This window comes from Sciurus carolinensis, chromosome 10 (assembly GCF_902686445.1).
Source record: "Sciurus carolinensis chromosome 10, mSciCar1.2, whole genome shotgun sequence".
NCBI classification, from domain to species: domain Eukaryota; kingdom Metazoa; phylum Chordata; class Mammalia; order Rodentia; family Sciuridae; genus Sciurus; species Sciurus carolinensis.
In genome coordinates this window covers 62,030,479-62,050,123 of record NC_062222.1, presented here as the reverse complement: position 1 = coordinate 62,050,123, position 19,645 = coordinate 62,030,479, and the positions used below count along the sequence as shown (strand labels likewise).

Sequence of the window (19,645 nt, the reverse complement as noted above, 5' to 3'; positions counted from 1 at the left end):
AAGCTATGCAAACCTCATCATTCATCTTCTAAAGTCTATAGAGAAAATTCATATTATTCTTGTTTGTTATATCCAGTTTTGTCTGCTCTGCATTTCAGAGGGTTTTGTTTTGCTTTGTTTTTGTAACAGGAAAACATTACTCCTACAATATATTGGGTTTTTTATTCTGGATGAATATTATTTTCCATATATTTTTTCCAGAGGTGAGGAGACAGAGGAATAATCTACCTGCTTTAATCTAGGATCATGAGCCCTGAAGTTTCTAAAAAGTGTTAGTAGTTCCCAAGTATATACTCAAAAGAGATTTTAATGTGACACCACATTTAATCTTGTAAATTTTGACCCATTTTTTAAAAACTGATGATTTTTTAAATGATTTTCTTTCACAAGTGACTAAGAATTTATAGAATGACCACAGCTCTAAAAGTCCACTCTATCGAAGTGTGCCTCAATGAACGAAATGGAGTGATTACTTATCATCTCAGGCCACATGGTAAATGTTGTCTGTATCACTCATGCATTAAGCATGTCTGTTACCAAGTTATGAAAGTGAAGTTTGGAATAGCCAAACTTCCCAGACTTTCCCAGAATCACATAGCCACAAAGTGGTGGATCTGAAGGTCAAACATCTGGGTCTGACCTCTGAACCACAATCCTGACCCATGTGGGAGTTTATCTTTTAGGCAGTCAGAGTAGAAATATCTGAATGACATAACAGGACCAGTAACTAGCACAGTAATGTTGTTTCTAAATATAAAAAGACTGAATTTATTTTGAGTAAAGAAGAAGCTTTCTTTATTTTGAAAATTGGTATCGATTTTCTTAATATTGATACCAATATCAAGACTTAAAAATACCAGTGTAGCAGAAATGTTTTAAAGAATGAATTAATCAAAGAGTGAACTGACTCACAAATGTTAAAACATTAGAAAATGTTTTAAAATTGGAAGCACTTGAATGGAAATAGCACTGGACAGGGAACCATATCCTGTAAAGTTGATTCCCATTTCTAATGGTAAATGTCTTTCTTGACCTTGAGCAATATTTTTTATATTTTTCAAGTTTCAATTTCTTATAAATGAGAGAGTCTAAGATAGCAATTCCTTTTGGCCAAGGACATATTTGTTATGGAAAAGTAAAATTTTGAGCTACTTAAGAATAGTACTTAATAAAAATAAAACAGTAAAAATGAATAAAGCAATCAAAACCATAATCAGAAAAGTACTGTGCCCCCATTTACCACAGATCTAAATAAGATTGATTGTTCTGGTCATAACCACATTTTAAAAAAGCAAAACCATCTAATTCTAATAATGCATTGACTCCCATTTCTGAACTCTTAGTATGTCCATTTTGTGGCATTTATTCTGCCTCATTGCTAATATTCTTTTAGACAGATATAGCAGAACTAATGGATTAAAACATGACCTTCATTTATTTTCTGATTAATCTTAGCTATGCTTAACACTAAATCACATCATTAAAGTAGCAATATCTGGATTGTGACCTTGATTTCTTGATTTAGAGAAATAAAAAGAATAAAATATATTTTTTCATAAAATCTAGGTAGAGCTAAGTTATAAATATGAAATGCCAAGTCCCTTGAAATTCATGAAGTTCGAAAATATCTTTTTATCAAATAAAAGATCTATCCCAAATCAATAAATTAAACAATGCAATATTAAAAACACTTTTTTTTCTCTCTTGATCAAATACAGTTGGTTGTCATGGAGAGTAACTAAGATATCATCTCACTAAAACATGGCAAACTAACAGCACAATATTTTTATCAGGAAAAAAAGTATACAGAACTCATCCAAGGGAGAGGGGGAAAAATTGTATTTGTTTTTATTTACATCGAAAAGCATGAAGAAAAAATAGTTTGATGTAATTAGCTGTAAGGAAGAGAGATCTACAGATAAAGTAACAAGAATAAAAATTAAAAATAAGAACAAAAAAAGTTATGAAATTGTACAAAGAATCTTGACCATTACCACAGAAATTATTAATTAAACTCTATTTTCAAATGAGCCTCAATATTTCAAACACCTGTTGAGGTCATGTGTTTGAAACATGCTCCTTTTGTGTCATGACATATTTCATATACTGAAGTAATAAAGGAAATGTTCAAAATTCATATTTAAGCTATCAGATTTTTGAAAATCAATGTCCAGTGCCCATTCATCAGATCTACACAATGGGGAAAGATTTGATTGAAATTAAAAACTAAAGCACAGAAGTGGGCAGAGAGCACTAAGCTTGAAGATTTGTGGGGGTTGAAAGTTAGATACTTAGGTCCAGGAATGCTCCCATAAGGAGGAGGCATTTGGAGAAACCTGAATGAAGTTAAAGAGTAGACCAAACAAGTGCCCAGTGAGACAGTGTTCCAGGAAGATGGGAAGGCTAGCAGCAAATGCTCTTAGCTGAGATTTGGGGATATTTAGGGAGAGCAAGCTGTCTAGTATGACAGGCAAAGACTATAAGCAAGGTTGGGGGATGAGTCAGAGTTAGGCAAAAGCCAGATCAGATCATGTAGGCAGCAAAAAGAGAGGTGCAGAAAGGCAAAGGACCTTGTATAAGAAGACAGAGCTCATCCTAATATTCTCTGACTCAAAACCCCATAGTGCTTAATCACTTTGCTGCTCTTGTTGTGAATAACATATTTTACTTGTATTAAAATTTCATCTTTTATTGATTGATTGATTTTGCAACACATTAATAGCTTACACTGAACTTCCTGCCAACTAAAATATTTTGTATATTTTATGGGAACTCTTGCTTATTTGGTTGTATCCTCTCTTATGTTTCTGTAACTGGTTGAAGAGGTTTATGTTTATTCATTGAATACTTCATCTTACTCTTCAATCTTATTTATTGATCACATGTGTTCTGATAAACTTGCTTTCTACATCTTCATTCAAAATCCTAATTAAATGTTAGATGACAGAAGAAGACAAAATAGTGCATCCTGACTGATTCAGATGCCTGCAGATTGTCATGAATCCATTAAACTATCTTTAAGGTAGTTTTGTCCAACAAGTTATGAATCTGCTTTTCTCCTTAAATTTCTCATATGAAATTTTATTAAAGAATTTTTGTTTAAGATTATGTAGCATTCTCATGACTGTCTAGTCTAGTGCATTTATTAAAAAGAAATTGGGAAATTAGCTTAGTTTAGTAATGATCAGTTTATCAAGTTCTGGAAAGTTACTAATGTTTGCTAGATATGTTTCTGAGATATTAAAACAATCCTCCTAATAATCTGCCCCAAAGTTTTGCCATGAATAAATATCATACATACTCAACTGTAGACTGCAGTTAATATCTGTTTAAAAATGCATTTGTCTACCCCATGTCTTATGGAACCAATATTAGTTCACTTAAATTCCTGAAATATTACTGTCAGTGATTCTGTGACTTTTTAAAATATTTTCTAGTTGTCAATGGACTTTATTTTATTTTATTTATATGTGTTGCTGACAGTCAAATCCAATGCCTCACACATGCTAGGAAAGTGCTCTATCACCAAGCCATGACTCCAGCCCAATTCTGTGACATTATTTACTACTTAGAGTAGTATTTTTGGATTTAAGATCTCGAGTCTGTTATTATAGGAAGATTTAGTCTTACTTCCACTTGATTCTCTTTTACCCTTTTTGTTTTACCACGTCCATGTTGAAGATTACTTCTATTAATGGATAACATAGAAAAAACAACCTGGAAATCCACCCAGTTTTTCTTCCTGTATTATTCTGTCATCAACTGCTAAAAACTGAGTCTAGTCCTCTTTGCTGCAGACCTGATTACAAAAGCCTTTTTATGCCATTAGCTTTTATCCCAATTCTCATTACATTTTGGATTTTAGCCATTTGGCACAATTCTTAGAAGTTTGAATCTTTCTTTTACCTTTGTTCTTGATTAAATGTCTTTTTTTTTTACACATATATTTTACATATGGCCTTACCACAGATCATCTATACAGTTACATTGTTTCCTTTAGATAGTCTGCTCTTTTTCTTCTTGATTTCAGAGCTTATGTGTCTCTATTGTAGAAATTAGTAGAATCTCAGTGTACCAACAGAGCCCTAATAATGCACACATTTAAGCCACTAAATTTATTTGTAGGAATCATGGCATGTATCAAAAAAATTTCAGTGGTATTTATTACATTTTTAAGACTTTATATCTTTGAAAAGTTTTATTTTCACAGAAAAATGAGAGAAAGGTACAAAGATTTCCATAGACCCCCATCCTTCACATGCACAGTCTCCCCATTATCAACCTGCTCCACCAAAGTGGCATGTTTGTTACAACTAATTAACCAACAATGACACATGACTATCACCCAAATTCTACATTATGATTCACTCTTTTTTTTTCCACATAAGGGAGTTTATTAAGCAAACAGAGTGTCTCCCTGCAGGGTAAGAGAGAAAATGAGAGGAAAAGGAAGAGAAAGAGAAAGGGCGCGTGCTAGAGAGTGGAAAAGCGAGGAGGAGAAAGAAAGTGAGTCAGGGGGAGAGAAAAGCATGAGAAAAGATGGCAGTGAAGCTGTAATTGTGCTGGGGTAACAGGGGACCAATAACAGAGAAGGATACTTGCAAGCTGACTGATGAACCAATAGCTAGCTAGGATGTTCACAGACTGATAGTAGTTGGGAGGCAGGGAAATGGCTGCAAAGGAGAGAGTGGGGAGCAGCTTTGCATTACATTCCCCAGTTTCTGTTTTTATAAGAAAATCTTTTGTTCTCCAGTTCTTTCAGAAGCCTTCTCTCTCCTTCCTGCCTAAGTGACTAGGGCAGGTGAGATGTAAAAAGTTCATTCTCCCAGGGGCAGTCTTCAACTTCCAGACTTCCAGAGGCAGATGGTTTTCATGGATTTCATTTCCTCAATTTGACTAATTCTACACTAACTGCCTGTCCCCAATTCTGGCCTAATTCACCCCTCTAATTTTAGGAACCCCTTTACTGCTGTAGGGAAAGGGGGGCGATGACCATTCTGACTTCTTCGAGCTGGAAGGGGGCAGTGTGGGGCAAGCAGTTTGGAGTTTCCTTTTTTGGAATCAGGTTAAACGAGGGGTCCATGGTAGAAGTCTGGTTGGGGAAGAGTAGGTTGTAAAGGCATCTGGGGATGGGTGCTTCTATGAGAGAAGAACAAAAAGACATGAGTACTGAAATGAGATTAATATAATATAAATGTTGCAGAATCTGGAACATGCCAATGAATATCATAAAGATGACAGAAGTCAATAATATCTCCAGAGGAGGTGGAAGAACTGAGAAGTTGTTCCCATAACAAGGCCTAGCAAAGGCTGGAGGGGACAAGGGCTTTATTTAGGAACTTTTAACATTGTACAGGTTATCAGGAATGTAAACACGACATTTAGTAGAGATACTAGCAAACATAGATTAAGCCTACCTGTGTCTGTAGGCCTTAAACTGACTAAAAACTTCTGACTCTGGCAGTTTCCCTTGATTTTTATCAGGCACATTTGCCTAAGAATCTCTCTGAGCATTCTGGCTTCCTCCATTTATATTTCAATGTAAGCCTTGACTGAGATCTGAAAGGGGCTAACAAGTTCTAGCAGAAACTTGATGCCTAGGGCATTTTAACCCTTTTTCCTGGTTAGTAATCAATTCAGGTTTGGATGCAGAAAATTGTGAAACATTATCTCCCACTACTTGTGGGGAATGGGGCTGCTATATCATACTCCTTACTGGGACATGCCACTGATGGTTGGGCTGGTTATTCCCTCCACACCAGGGTATGTGGGATCTTGTGGCAGGAGGACTAGGTGGGCTGGGCTGGGGAATAGAAGCAAAAACAGCTGAGTCAAAGTTGGAGGAGGAGGAGGGATTAAGAGGGAGAGAAGAAGGAGGCATTCAAGTTTGCAGAAAGAGCATAGAAGTGCAAGAAAGAAGAGACTTGAAGATAAGGAATCCCTTTCCATCTGCCTGCTCACTCATGGAAGCTGTGTGCCATTACGCAGCCATTTTGGATTGATTATCTAAAGGGTACTGTGGTCAAATATCATCAAGTTTTGATGGCTTTAATCTGGGGGTCAGGTGAAGGGTTCTAAAGTTGTCTAATAGACATCCCAGGGGTGATTCTGCGGGAATGGAGGACCCAGATCCCATGGTGGAGACTGATATAACCAAGTCTATGGCTAGGGCGTCCTGAGGCCAGAGTAGATGACTGGAGATGAGAAGGCAGCACATAGATGGTATCATCACACAAGCATCAATGTGGGGCCAGGCAAAAGCCGAGAAGAGTTGAGGACCTGATGTCAGGGCTTTCGAGTGCGAGCGCGAGCACGAGATGAGCCTCAACCCTGAGAGAGAATCTCCACCATAAAATCAGGAATCCACCCAGCAGATAAGACCGACTAAGGGGCCAGCCGTAACTATAAAAGTTGTGGCTGGGGGTACCCACACACCTCAGCCGCCTCGAGAGCCCTGGACGCTCGACAGTCACTTCTCAGGTCAGCAGAGGTGTGTTTAAGTGGTCTAGAGTGGGGACCTGTCTAAGGGAACTTATCAACCTGAAGTCCGGTGTTGCATCCAAAAAGCTGAGCGTCCGGGCAAATGGAAGGTGGGGCTGTGTCCAGGGGTCACTGGGGCGTCAGATGGGTTTCCACTTGCTTAAGAGACAGTGGAAGGATCCTTCCGAGTCACAGCACCAATGTAAGGAATCCCACAAAAACCACGCCAGACACTGGGAAATCATATAAGGGAGTTTATTAAGCAAATGGAGTGTCTCCCTGCAGGGTAAGAGAGAAAATGAGAGGAAAAGGAAGGGAAAGAGAAAGGGCACATGCTAGAGAGAGTGGAATGATTCACTCTTGGTGAGGTACATTTTTAAGAGTTTGGACAAATGCATAGTGACAATGACAAGTATCCACCACTGTAGTGTCATGCAGAATATTTTCATTGCCCCAGAAATTCTATGTGTTCCACCTATTTACTCCACCTGCCTTACCATTGGTAACCATTAATCTTTTTACTGCATCCATAGTTTTAACTTTTCCAGAACAACGTGTAGTAAAAATCACAGAGTATATAATCTTTTCAGATTGACTTCTTTCACTTAGTAATACGCATTTAAGTTTCCTGCATGCTTTTTCATGGTTTCATAGATCATTTCTTTTTAGCACTGAATAATATTCCACTGTCTGGAAGAACTACAGTTTGCATATCTGCAGTAGTCACCTTCTGAAGGACATATGGGTTGTTTTCAAGTTTTGTCAAGTAGGAATAAAGCTGTGATAAGCATCTGTGTGCAGGTTTTGGGTGGACATGAGCTTTTAACTTCTTTGGGTAAATACCAACGAATACAATTGCTGGATTTTAAGATAATAGAGTGCTTAATTTTGTAAGAAAGTTCAAAACTGGTCTTCCAAAGTGGCTGTTCTCTTTTGCATTCCCACCAGCATTGAATGATAGTTCCTAGTGCTTTAAATCCATGTGACATTTCATGTCATTACTGTTTCAAGTTTTGGCCATTCTAATATCTCTGTAGTGCTATCTTGTTGTTGTTTGATTTGCATTTCCCTGATGACATGTGATATGGAGTATCTTATAATAAGCAGATGTCATTTGCTTATTTATCATCTGTGTATCTTCTTTTCTTGAGGTGTCTGTTAAAGTCTTTGGCCCATTCTTTAATCAGGTTTCCTGTTTGCTTCTTGTGAGTCTTAAGAGTCCTTTGTAAATTTCAGTAAGTCTTTTACCAGATGTGTCATTTGCATATGATTTTCTCTCTTTTTGATTAGTCTTCTCATGCCCTAAACAGTATTTTTCACAAAGCACAAATGTTTGTATTATAGGAATAAATGGTTTCAGAATGTCAGTTTACTAATAAAGTTCTAATAATGGTTTATCAATTCTTTCTTGGAGGATGTCTTTCATGTCATATCTAAAGTCATCAGTAAACCAAGATCATATAAATTGTCTTCTATGACATCTTCTAGGAATTTTATAGTGTGTGTGTGTGTGTGTGTATGTGTGTGTGTATGTGTGTGTGCATGTGTTATGCTGGGAAATTAAACCCAGGGCCTCTAGCATGCTATGTAAAATTTCTACCACTGAGCTACACCTCTAGCCTCATAGTGTTGCATTTTACATTCAAATCTATGATCCATTCTGAGTATCTTTTTGTGAAAAGTTAAAAGTTGATTTTTTTTGGTTTTTGCATATAGATGTTCAGTTGTTCTGAGACCATTTGTTGAAAGGACTATCTTTTCTCCATTGTATTACCTTTGCTCTCTTGTCAAAGATCAGTTGACTATATTTATGTAGGTCTATATCTGGGCTCTTTATTCTGTTCCTTTTATCTATTTGCCTGCTTTTTTTTTTTTTTTTTTTTTTTTTGTCAGTACCACACTTTCATGATTACTCTAGCTTTATAGTAAGTCCTTGATAGTATCAGTCTTCTGTGCTCTCCTTCAGTACTGTTAGATGCTAATTTATAGCACTGAAAAAATGCAAATAATGTAAATATCCATCTATACCAGACCAATTCAATAAAACTTGGAAATGCATTGAATGGTTAAAAACAAATAGTTAGACTTATGTAAGAATAAACAAAATTTTAAATTTCTATTAGGAAAAGCATCACTAGTCACACAATATATCCAGGGAGCCTGTTGGGTATTTGTAAAACAATATGGTTTCCATTTCTACCATCCTTTATATTTCCCCAGGTATTCTACACCATAGAACCACCTGTTTGTTAGCACCTTAAATAGTGTTTATCTTGTTGACATGAACTGCTGGTTCCTTTCCTTAAACCTGTTTCTTTCTATTGAACATGTTGTACCAATCCATTTTCTCATTTTGGTTCTGAGTTGTGATTAATCACTTTAGCAAAGTAAACATTCAGTCATAAAGACAAAGTAAACTAGCTTATCATTTCTGAATATATTCTACAGACTGTTCCAAAAGCAAAGCCAGCCTAGCAGTTGAAAATATTGATCATGTAACTTTATTTCTTAAAAATTGTATTTGAGTTCCACAAAAAAAACCTTCAATTTATTATATAGTATGCTAAAAATTTAAAATAAAATAAACATCTCATTCCCATTCCCACAAATTAAAGTCATGTCTAAAGGAAAAGTGGCCATGAAGTTCTCTGGAAGCTGATTTTACTTTATCTTTTCAGTGACTCGGTGCGTAGATTAGTTTAAGTTTTTTATTTATTTATTTTTCATGCTGGGAATAAAGCCCTTCCACATGCTAAGCATATGCTCTATGGCTGAGCTACACCCAACCCTGTTTTTTTCTTTGTTCACTTGTTTTTATGTAGGTCTCACTGTGTTGCCCAGGATGGCCTTAAATCCTGTGCTCAAGTGATCTACCTGCTTCAGCCAACAGACTGAGACTGTGGGGGGATCCCATCACACATTAGTTTAAACATTTCAAGGAAAATGTGCTATGAAGCAAAGTTTCTGATTTTGTTGACTAATATGAGTTTATTTTTGTTTATCAGATTTACTTTGATCAAATTTACTATTCATTATGTTTCTTTTAGTATTAACACACAAATATGGCTAAGATGCTACATTTAATCATTATGACTGATGTTATGAGTCTAAGAAAAAATTATTTTTAAAAAGATTTAAAATTCACATTACTTGGTGGAAATTTTATGAATCCTGCCACGACTAAGAAAATGAACCATTCATACATCAATTTTTGCACTGGTAAATAAATGTATAGAAACCTAGCCTACTCAACTACTATGTTTTCAGAATTTAACATAAAAAATAGAAATGTTATTAAACCTGACAGTCAAACCTTAAAGAAGGTTTTTTTTAAACCTATAAATTTGAAACTGTTCCATAAAAATTTGTCAAAGTCTGAAGTTCTCTGACTTTATTTTAGATGATTGACATTCTTTAAAGGAAAAAGGAGCACTCTCGTGCAATCTACCTAATGGATGTCCTTATATTTGTTTCCATTGTTTCCTTGTCCTTCTCTATTTCTCAAAGGCTCTTAGCCTCAAAGCTTTACTGCATAGGTTGAGTGATCCTCTTTAGGCAAGAAAGAACTTGGTTAAGAAATGAAGTTAAAGTTGTACTGAGTAAACTTTCCAGCAGTCAACTTAGGTGTTTGTCAAAAGTAGTATGACATTTGGCAAGGTAATTGACAGTAGCATTGACTTGATTGTCTTAACATGTCAACAGCACACAAAAGCTAAAATTCTGCCTTTTAATAAATGGTTGGTACCTCCAGGCTAAAGAATAATGAGTGCTCTCTTTTTGAGCTTCTTCACTTTATTTAACCTGCCATTCCTCCCCATATGTATTAGAAGCAGACACCACAGTTGTCTGGTGTGAAAACATAGCTCTTAGAAATCAGTGTCTCTTTGCATAACACAGATGAAGTAGCTTTTGCAGAAAGTAAATGGGAAGGTTTCTTAAACTAAAATGGTGAAGTTTCAGGAAAATTCAACACCAAATTGCAAATGTGCCACTATTTCCTCAATTCGTATTGAAGTCAATTTGTAACTGCTCACCTGATGATCTAGATTTTAGCATTGCATATAAATATTTAAGTCAAATAGTCTACGTTCTCTATTAGAATGATAAAATAATTAAATGCATTTAACAAATTGAAATATCATATGGCTTTTGCAATAGAAGTGCCTAAGATAAGGGGAATTACTTACGAATATAAAACATATCTAGTTATGAACTGTACCAAAAATACCTAGAATAGATCTTTCTGTAGTACATCCAGTCTAAGATTCTGTCTGTGATCTGAGGAAAAAATATATAATTTACTTATTTCTTCATTATTTAGAATATTATATTTAAGTGATCTTGAATGTTAAAAAAAAGGAAGAAGGGAAACTAAAGGAATTGAGGAAGTTTTAAATATTTCCCAAGAGATGTTATTTCATAAAAAATACCTTTAAAGTAAAATAATAGTAAAAAAAAAAGAGCATATGTATGTGTGTGTATGTATGTTTTTGTGTGTATGAGTCATTATGCATTTTTTAAAAAATCTACCCTAAGTAATAAAAATAAAACTTACACACACATGCACACACAGATGTATACAGGTAAAACTTGAAAAATATGAATGTAATTGCTGGATTTCATTATTACCAATATCCTATTTGTGAAAATTGTTCAGTATTGCAAAATGACACCAATAAGGGAAACTAGACAAAGTGTACAAGGATCTTTCTATTCTCTACAACTGCATATAAATCTAAAATTATCTATATAAATTTCAGTTTTTAAAAAAATCTACATTTTAATTGACAGCAATTTCAGTTTTCAGGTAGTAAAATGTGATCTCTCTTTTCTCACTTCAAATATATAAGCAAACCTATTTAAAAAGAAAAATATCAGGTACAAACCTGATTTGTTGATGAATCAATCTCTATCAAACCTAGTAGGGAAATACTGGTGAATAAGTGATTATTCTATGAATATTACCTTTCACATTCACAGAAGTAGAAAAAAATTTAAGCCAACTGTTATCACTTCTATAAATTCTACCTATCCTCTATCCTCTTTGATCCAGATTTAAGTCTCAGCTTTCTTCACATTTAGAGTCTGAGAAATCTTAGGAGTCAATTTGCCTGAGAGCAATTTTATATAGCACCAGGTTAAACACTGCTACACACAGGCATGCTCATGCTCTTGCCCTTTTTATGACTGATAGTATAATTTGGAAGCACTATATTAGAATGAGAAAACCTTGGTGGCCTAACCCAGTAAAGGTTTATTTCTTGCTCATCTGGGAGTACAATGTAGTTGTGGGGGCTTTGTTTCACATAGTCATTCAGGAAACCAGACTTTTTCCCTTCAGGTGATTTTTTTTGTAGGGTGTCAGTGACCTCTGTCATATTCCTGCATCTGACAGAGTTGCAGGAAAGGCAATAGCTTAAGGAATTATGGGAAGGGAGAGAGTCAGGAAGTTTTGGGAGTAATATGGTTTAGATAAGAGGCATTCCTCAAAAGCTCACGTGTGAGACAATGCAAGACTGTTCAGAGGTAAAATGATCAGATTATGAGAGCTGTAACATAATCAGTGGATTAATGCACTAATTGGGTGGTAACTACAGATAGTAGGATGTGGCTGGATGAAGCAGATCACTGGAGCTGTTCCTTTGGGGTTTATATTTTTCCTTGGTGAGCAGAGCTCTTTCCACTTCCTGGTTGCCATGTTCTGTGCTTCTTTCCTCCGCCACATCCTTCCAACATGATGTTCTGCCTCACCTCAGACCCAGGCCTTCACGACCTGTGAAGAAGTTCTGATCATGGACTCTGAAACCATGAGACAAAATAAACTTTTCCTCTTCTAAGTTGTTTTTGTCAGGTCTTTTGGTTATGGTGATGATTCATCAAGGCTAGGAGCAAAGCCTGAAGAGAGTATCTATCACTTCCAACCTCATTAAATTGTCAAGAACTCAATAACATGTATTTTCCAAAGGAGATTAGAAACCAGTTTAGCTCTGTACCTAAAAAAAAAAAAAAAAAAGCAAAATTGAAGAAGTGATAGTTTGCAGGGGAAGGTAGGCAAATAACAGTCCCATGTGCATTTCTTGTTGGTTAAACATGTGTTCTTAATTTGCCTTGACTGAATTATGTATCTCTGCAAGTTAAACAATTCTCTAGAAATTCAGATAGAAGGGTTTAATTATAGATATGTGTTACCAGAATGTTCTGGATAGGGAATGTCAAAAGAACAAGCTTGGGACTTCTTCACAACCTGTGAATAAGTCACCAACCTGCAGTAGAGTTCATGTTGATACAGGAGCCTCTGGGTATTTCCAACAGCCTTATTTTATTGGCTGACATGTGATAGTCAGTTTTTAACTCATATAACCAAATGAACAGCCCCTTTACACATACCGTAATAAAAGCAAGAAATGCAAATTTATCTATGCAGGTATCTGTTGCAAAGTTCAATTATTTATTAAAAAATTCTATAGTTCACCAATGTGGTTTGACTGCACTAGGCAGACTATTCATTGCAAATTTTAAAGTAAAAGAAATTCATCTATTAGGTATGTATTTTAAAGGAGGTGATAGAAGTAGCCTTCATTGTGCAGGATTCTTAGTGCTCCATCTCTGTCCTCAGAGTTGGCAATTTTCATTGGCCTAGGCATATGTTACCTCTTAAGACAGGTGTGGCTAATGATTAATATAACATTTAACCTGCAGGACCACGGCTTATTTGATTTATTCCTTGTTGTTCTGGGCAGAGAGTGTCATAAGAATAGGTTTAGTACTCAGTAGAATGGTTTTAACCTACCTACTGTTATGGGGTGCAACTTAAGAACAGACCAATCACCACTGAGAAGTCCAAATTTGAGAGTCTTTATTAAGCTGGCCAGCTGACTGTCTCACACAATGCCCCCAAAAATGGCTATTGGGAGAACAACCCTGACCACAGGGTTGTAGGAGTTCTTATACCAAAAATCACATCAATCATAAGTGTCTGTTGCTATGATTTCAAAATTACAAACTAACATCATGAGATCATCAACAGAGGGGGAAGTGGGTCAAAATGACCCTTACCTAGGTACAAACTAAAGAATGGTTACTAATATCCATACAATCACCGTTCACATGTACATTGTTTAGGAGCAATAGGAATCAAAAGAGAGCAATTCTTTACTACATAGGAGTTGCCATTGTATATTATTAAACATGTCACACCAAGTAACTGATGATGGGCACAGAGGCGGGGTGTTCCCATGGGAGAAGCTTATTTCCTACATAACATGGAGTCTCAGAGCAAAATGGAGTCTGTTTAGTCATTTCCCTTAGAGTCTGGCCTATAACATTCTCATGGAGTCAGATCTGTCAGCCCATCACACTACTGTAGCCCTAGTCTATGACCAGGACACATAATTCTTAGAGTAACTCTTAATTTCTGACTTTCAGAGCAGAACCAATTTACTTTGAGTACATTTTCTCCAATCTTTGAATAGCAAGCATACACATGGTAACAAAAAAGAGGACTTACTTGCCTGGACTCTAGAGTCAGACTGCCTGGATTTCAAATTTTGGGTTTGCCACTTATTAGTTATATATAACTTGGACAAGCTATTTCACATTTCTGTGTCTCAATTTCCTCATATTGAATATAAAATATATTAATGCCTAATTGATAGAGGTATTATTAGGTTCAAATGAGTTACTATTTTTATATTTATTAAATATGTGTTATATTTGGTGAATAAATGAGGATTGTTCTCTCATCGATTTATTTTATCTTAAAATCCCCATAGAAGAGAGAAGGTACAACTAAAGTTCACTCAGCTGCTTTATTCTCTTTTGAGAGAGAATTCTTCTGCTGGAACCTGCTGACCAGGTCAATTTCCTTATAATTCACAATACATTTGAAAATAAATATATTCACTACCTTATGCTTTTTTTTAATGAAGTAAAAATGTTTTAGAAAGATTCCTATTCAAAATTTAATATCACAAAGACCTTAAAATTTTTAAAACTGAAAACAACCCAAATACCCCCAGAGATTAGAAAATCAAATTATGGGGTTACCCAGAAAAACAGAATTGTACTCAGCACTAAAAAGAAGCAACTTATTTATCATGTATCTTGCAATATTATGGATAAATCTCAGAAGTATGAAACCAAATGAAAGAAGGCTAGACTCTAAAGATTACTCTCTATAATTCTCTATGTTTCTGTATAATTCCATTTGTATAGGATGTCCTAGAAAAAGTAAAACCATAGAGACAAATTAGTAGTTGCCAAGGAACTGCATGTGGGAAGGGATTGACTACAAGGAGAAAAGGGAATTCTTGAAGGTGAGAGAAATTATCTACATCTTGATTGTGGTCATGATTATGTGATTGTACACTTTTCAACATTCATCAAATGTATGATTTAAAAGGTTAACATTTGAATTATACAGTAATAAATCTGAATTTAAGAAACTGTAATATATGCTTTGCACTTTATCTCAACTTTAAAGTTTAGATAACCAGAAAAGTGTTTTTTAAATACCTTCAAAAGTACTCTCCGGCCCCCAGGCATTGTGAGCGTGATCTGCAAGCAACTGTCCGGAATCACTCTTTCCACATGCTTCCCTGCCTTCCCCTGTAGACACTGACACAGAATATGCAGGGGAGGTGCCTAAGACTCTGCTCTAGCAAACTCTTCAGGTCATGCCAAGGATTTTAAGACATTGATAGTTTGTAAGAAAATAAAGAAACGTGGTCATTTCTCTGTAATAAACTTACTTCATTTATAGTAAATTTATATAAATTTACTTATATACATTTCATATATAAAACAAGCTTTTTGTTATCACACTGTACCATCACATTGTCATATTATTACCTTTAAAACAATGTAAGTTGGGGCTGGGGAGATAGCTCAGTCAGTAGAGTGCTTGCCTTGTAAGCACAAGGCCCTGGGTTCCATCCCCAGGCACCCCCCCGAAAAAAAAAAAAAAAATGTAAGTTGACATTTTAGCATATCACCACTGTATCAGCAGGACTTGTACAAGGCAACAGCAATGACATTCCAGCTTCTTCTCCAGGGGTTCAGAGACAGATATCTTCTGATCTCAGATGAAAGTTACACCTGAAATTCACAAAAATTAGATTTGTGACTATGAATACATATAACTTAAAATTTTCTTATCTAGGGGAAAAAATACTCACCAACTCTGAAGAAAAGGCTAAAGTATGACAGATGATGAAAGAGATGCTTGTGTTATGCTGGGAAGTAAAAGGCACAAACAGTAGACATTCTTTCCTTTACTTTTATGGAGTCAGTCTTCCCCACATGACTGAAGTAGTATTGCCCATAGTTTGCCAAATGGTCCATTCTCCTCAGACATGGATAATGGAACAGCAACCTTAAAGTCACTGCATGTTCCCAGCCTCGTTTGTGGGTATTGGAAGTAGTCTAAACCAACACTAAGAACAATGAAAACGTGTTTGAAAGTTAAGTGTTTTATAGACTATGACTTGCCTTCTGGAAATTATTTTTTACTCTGCTTCATTATTCCAAATATGGCACTGACAACAGACTAGCATTCACAAAAATGAAATTATTAAATAATTTATTTATTCAAGGAAGCTGATGAATTATGAAAAGTTTGAGCCTAAGAGTCAGACAGAAATAGATTTAATCTCAGCTCTGTCTTAGCTGAGAGTTTTGGGACAACTTACCCTCCTCCAACTCAGTTTGCCCAGATATAATATGGAAATTATAATAACACTGCAATCACGGTTGTTGTGAAAACTAGCTGAGATAACAGAATAACTAAGATGGTGTTCATTATTATTTTTTGTTATTTAATAACATATATTAAGAGTCTTCATTGTGCCACCATATTCCCTAAGAAGAGCAGAGCACATAATTAAAATAAGACATCATCCTCCCTCTGAGGAGTTCCTGGGTTCCCAAAGGGGACATTCATATACTCTAGGAGTTATTTTTTACTGTATAGGGATATTATTGGTTGTTATAAAGACTGGAGGTCTGTCAATGCTTCATGCCCAGGGATTGTAAAGATTCTAAAGTGGATGAGACAGCCTGAGAAATAAAAATTTTTTAAAAACCGTCTTACCCAAAACTTTAATAGCGCTTTTATTGAGAAAGAATGTAGTCAAGGAGACTGACAAAATAAATTGATTATTATAGGAAAATAAAGTAAATGTTGTGTTAGATAGATGAAGTAAGAACATTATCAACATCATCACCATCATCTTAATAAGGTGATAGCCCTTTACAAGATCATTTGTACCATTTCATTTAAATCTTTGCAACAAGTCTTCTGGGAGTGCCTTATATATTAGCACTTTACATACATGAAAACATCACAGTGAATCCCACCATCATGTATGTCCACAAAAATGGGGTCCTAACTAGAATTAGATATATTCCATGTTGTATAAATTACATCAAAATGGATTCTACTGTCATGTATAACTAAATAGAACAATAAAAGTGAATAAATAAAATGGAGGTCTTGTTAAAATGAAGATTCTGATTCTTTAAATTCATTTTAAAATATCTTATCAGCAGACCACACAGAGAATATTTTATTACAGGTTCCTCTTTGCAGCTCTGCCCAATCCACACTCCAGACGCCCAGCACCATTTCTGTACTTCCTTCCTTCACCTCTCCCCGGCCTAAGATTCACCTCTAGCATTCGTGCCTGTGACTTCCTTAGGGAGACAGTGAAGTAACAGAAACCCACATGAAACTGGAAGTGCCTAGAAGTTTCCATCCCTTTCAAGTGAATTGGAGCTGATGAATGATTGGCCCAGGGTAAGAAAGCCCAATTCCTTTGCAAGTTAGGATAGACTCTAAGGTGTCACTTCTTGTCCAGGTCCCCCTTCAGGATGGAGGTAAAGCCACCCTCTGCCAGACCTTGCCTACACTCACACCTCTACTTGCCTTTCCCTTCCTTACCTGCTTCACTAGGCCCTCCCCAGTTTCTCCTGGCAACAATTCTTTGATAAATCACCTGCACATGAAACCTTATCTCCATTTCTGTATCTGGAGAACCCAACCCAAGATAGCCTCATTTCTCTCTTATTGTCTATTCACACATGCTTTCTGCTCACCCTCCAGATGGCCTCCCAAATCCACCCATTTATCACCAAATCCAGCATTACCTATGGACAAAGCCACCATCATTTTGTCTGAAATCATGCAATTACCTTCTAACTCCCCAATCCATTTTCCACAATTTCCTGAGTGCTTTTTTTTTAAAATGTAAGCCAGATTTTTCCAGTTGCCTGCACAAAAATCTTACAATTACTAATTGTAATCTAAGACTTTTACTTTTAGAATAAACTCTAAACACCTTACTAAATCTATAATTGCATACATTATCAGTTCCCTAACTCTTTCTTCAGTGAGTGTTTCCTAACACATCCTAACCTTGCCAATTGTATTTAACCACCCTGTTTTTTCTTTCATGCATGTTTCACCTCAAAGTAGTTACACTTCACTGTTCTCTCACTGAACAGTTTCCTTAGATTTTCTTCTCATCCATCTCAGATCAAAGGTTACTTCTTCAAAGAAACACACTTTATCTACTTCCTTCATACATTCTTACATTTATATTTTTATGGTACTTTTTTATTTGACATTAATCTATCTGTTTGCTTATTTGTTGTTACTTATTCATTGACATTCTCTCAGAGTCACTGGAATTTGTAAATTCTTGAGACCAGAGACCTTTCTTGAATGGTATGTAACTTCAGTGTCCATGCTCTGCTCATAATAATTGCTCAATTAATATTTATTAGATACATGAAATACCTGTGATTTCTCATTGAAGAGATAGGAAAAATGAGACTCCAAATATTAAGTGACTTGTTCAAGGTGACACAAGAGTAAATGGCAGAGAGAAGACTCACCTGAGCTCTTAGGAACTGTTATATTGTTTTCCTGTATTTTTGAAGTTTGTTGGGTTCAAGAACTCTGATCAGTCCCAGCCCCACAGAACCTCATCATTACCCCACAGGTCTTTCCACAGTCCACACTCACTTGAATGTAATTACTTAGGTGATCGAGATGAGAGAAAGAGAAAAATACCAAGGTTAAGTTAAACAATTGGAGGCAGAGGGAAGAAAAAATGGTGGAACAAAGAAATTGGTAAAGAAAGTATTGAGGAAAATGAATACTTTGATAGCTAATGCTCATTTATTTTAATAAATATTTATTTAGTGATGAGAGAACTGCTATGGACTATAAGGTACACATCTGACAAACTTAAAGTCAATTAGATAAAACTAGATGAAAATCATTTTAATGAAAATACATTAACTGGGTACAAATAAATAAAGAGAGTTTAAATTAGGAAGAGATCACAGAGCAGGTGGAAGAGTATTTGTTGACTAAATTAATTACAGTACAATGAAAATTAAGGACTCAGGATTGCATATTACCTGAAATTTATAATTGCAAACGTCTTTGATGGTCTGGCAGCTGTTCATTTTGATAACAGTACAAGCATGAGCATCAAGTAAACTGGGCCTGAATTCCTCTCAATGCATCTTTCATATATTTATGGAATGTTAAGTGGGAGATATATCAAAGAAAATTACTCCATTCCCTTCTGTCTCTCTTTTGTTCATCTCTTCATCCACTCTCCCTAGTAATTTGCTCTTCCATTCTTTTACCAGCTATTTACTCTTCAACAAAGAGAGAAAAAGAATGATCTTGTCTGGGATATCAAGATAGGCATCTTTGAACTGAACTCTGAAAAAGAACTGAGAATTAACTATTGCTACTATTGAGTGTAGCTCTGGTATGCCAAATGAGAAGTAGAAAGCAAATAGGAAAGGAACATTTCAGATAGCTGACTTGGGTGAAGGCCCTACAAAGGATAGGAGCATGAGGAACATACTCTCTTTCCCAGTTGACCTTGAAATATCAACCCTAACAATGAACACAACTAATTTCCTGAGGCCATTTTCCTCTAAAGTTTGTGAAAGAAATACATATAATTTATAAGATACATATATAATTATGCACATTATTATTTAAATTACATATAAATGTAATGTTCCTAATTTTCATTTAGAAACTATTCTGGGATTTGTTTCTACTGAAAAGTAACCTTCATTTTAGTAGCCTAACTATACATTAAACTGAACTTGGGAATATATTTCAGGAATAGTATAG

General features: G+C 35.6%; 1 protein-coding gene across 1 annotated transcript in view; it reads left to right on the top strand.

Annotated features, from left to right (window-relative positions):
• Positions 1-19,645, top strand: part of Grid2 (glutamate ionotropic receptor delta type subunit 2) — a 1,421,540-nt gene that overhangs the window by 1,249,496 nt on the left and 152,399 nt on the right. The window lies entirely within an intron of this gene.